At 43.0% G+C, this 2,500-nt stretch overlaps 1 pseudogene; it reads right to left on the bottom strand.

Moving 5' to 3' along the window:
- The window catches only part of LOC137366824 (28S ribosomal RNA), an 8,253-nt pseudogene that overhangs the window by 2,254 nt on the left and 3,499 nt on the right, over positions 1 to 2,500 (bottom strand).

Below are 2,500 nucleotides of genomic sequence, written 5' to 3'. Positions count from 1 at the left end.
CCATTTTTCAAATTCCCATTCCCTCCACGCAGCATATTTATTGACTATCTTAGATGAATTGCTATTCATTAATTCCAAACACGGCTCAGCAAGTTCTGCGAGCTCCTCAATGTTTATATTTTTCTTGATAAGAAAGTCCTCAATTTCCTTTAGGACTTTAAGATTTTTAAGTTTATCAATGGTTTCGGAATTATGTCGACCGGTATATTGGAAGGATGCTTTAATTACTGCATCAATGGATCCCTGCAGGGCTTCCCTTTTACGGATTATGGCAGATGGAATTTGTATTTCAAGTTTTGGCATACCTAGGCCTCCGTTTCTATTACTAGAGTACAGGAGGCCGTCGGTCGTATGGGGTGGCAAATGTAAGTATCTTTTGGTGACATTCCTAATAATCTGATCCAATTTAGTTAATGTATTCTGTGATGTTTCCGTCAGGATCAAGTGAAAATATAGTCTGGGAATAATATAGGTTTTAAGAATCTCAATCTTTTGAATAGGCTTCAGGGATGCTTCGTCTAGTTTCTTGGTCCAATTACTAAGTTTCTCCTGCCAGCTGTCTTCGGCTACCCCAGCCCAGGGATCTATTCGGGCTCCCAGGTACTTCTCTGTTTCTCCTGGGGGGATGTACGAGATTTCCACCTCGTTAAGCTGCCACTTTTTCTTATAGTTATACAAGAAGGTCTTATTTTTGTATGAAAAGTGGAATCCCTTTGTTTTTGCGGTATTAATTGCAAGCCCGGTATTAATACAGAAGGATTGAACCAATCTCAGGTTTTCCTTCATCCCTACGTGGGTGTCACTAAGGAGTGCGATGTCATCAGCGAAGGCCAGCGCTGAGCATGTGATCTTACTTTCGCCCAGAGGCATAGAGACTCCAACACCAGAGTCTTCAAGGGTGCACATTAGTGGATCTAGAGCGATGTTAAATAGTATGGGAGAGAGTGGGTCACCCTGTTTAACACCTCTCCTAATACTGATGGGATTGGTCTTTGTTTTAGCCCCTTCAACCATAGTGGTGTTATCCGTATACAAATCTTCAATTAAGGTTATAAAGTTCTTGGGCAAACCCGTTCTTGCCAATGCTTTTGACAGATGCTTATGTCCGATTGAGTCAAATGCTTTTGCCAAATCGACAAAGACTACAGATAGATTCTTACGATTTTTCTTGGCCCCTTTAATGATGTTCTCCAATATTGTGATATTCTCATTGCACCCTGGGGTTCCTGCAAGGAAACCCTTTTGTCTTGGGTTGATCTTAACCACTTCGCTCAGCCTTTTTGCAATGATCTTAGTGAATATCCTGAGTAACATCGGGCCAATAGTTATAGGTCTCCAATTGTCAATGTCTATTAGACGATCGGCGTTGTCAGTCTTAGGAATAAGGACTGTACGGCTTCTTTTGAGAGATTCAGGGATGCTGCTGGCCATTAGCCACAGTGAGAATAATCGGGGGAGCCTTGTGTCCTCTTCCTCGTGAATCTTTAGGATAACATCCCGTGTCACACCGTCAGGGCCACTTGCACTCTTATTATCAATCCCTCTAATGGCTTGGTCAACCTCATCCTCATCGATGGGTCTCATCAGTTGTCCGTAGTCCCGCATTCCATTATAGTGAGCGAATTTAGAGATGTTCGCTTTATTGTTAGGATAAGAGAGCTTGGTCCGGAAATGCTGTTCAAGCTCAATAGCATCGAGTGGACATTGTACGGCCGAAGGTGCCCCCATTATCTGTCTTGCTAATTGTCTTTTATTAGTTTTATAGAGCAATTGCGTCGCTCTAAATTCCGCCTTTCGGGTAGCGTATCTTTGTTTTGCACGTGAGTTCCTGCTACGTTTGAACTCTTCACGTTTTGTCTTGGGCGTTTTTATGTCCCTTTTTCTGGCTTTGCCTTTGCTTAAGAATAGTTCCGTGATATTTTCCACCAAACCAATTACCAAGGCTTTGATGTTTAGGTCATCTGCCTCTTTCATTAGTTGTTCCGCCTGCTCCAACTGATCGTCAATGTCTCTATGTTTTGGAATCTTTGCTGGTGGATTGAGCTTCCTTTTCGGCTGTACTGGGGCCTCCTCAAGGACGTTACTTGTCTCCGGGACCTCATCACTGGGATCCGTAATTCCAATACTGTCCGCAATGATGTTCTGCACAGCTGGTTGAGACTTCGGTAGACCCCTCCTTTTATCCGATATTTGTTTAGCCGTTTTGCTTACCAGGACTTCAGCTATCAGTTGATTAATACGCTTTTGTCCTTCAAATTTGACGTTCAGCTCTTTCAATAATTCAGTCTCCTCTGCAGACCATTTATAAGCCTTTCTGCCCGGTTTGCCTTTTGTTTTCTCAGTAGCAAGGCGTTTCTCATTTCTGAGATTTGGATGTTGATGTCGTTCATGTTGGCTAAGACCGACTTTCTTTGTGAATCTAAGTTCACACAGGCTACATGCAAATTCGGCCTCTTGTATCGATGTTCTTGGACCCTTGCATTTCGGGTAGTGGCATGCG

This window comes from Heterodontus francisci, unplaced genomic scaffold, assembly GCF_036365525.1.
Source record: "Heterodontus francisci isolate sHetFra1 unplaced genomic scaffold, sHetFra1.hap1 HAP1_SCAFFOLD_1324, whole genome shotgun sequence".
NCBI lineage: Eukaryota > Metazoa > Chordata > Chondrichthyes > Heterodontiformes > Heterodontidae > Heterodontus > Heterodontus francisci.
This window is presented reverse-complemented; position numbering and strand designations above follow the sequence as displayed.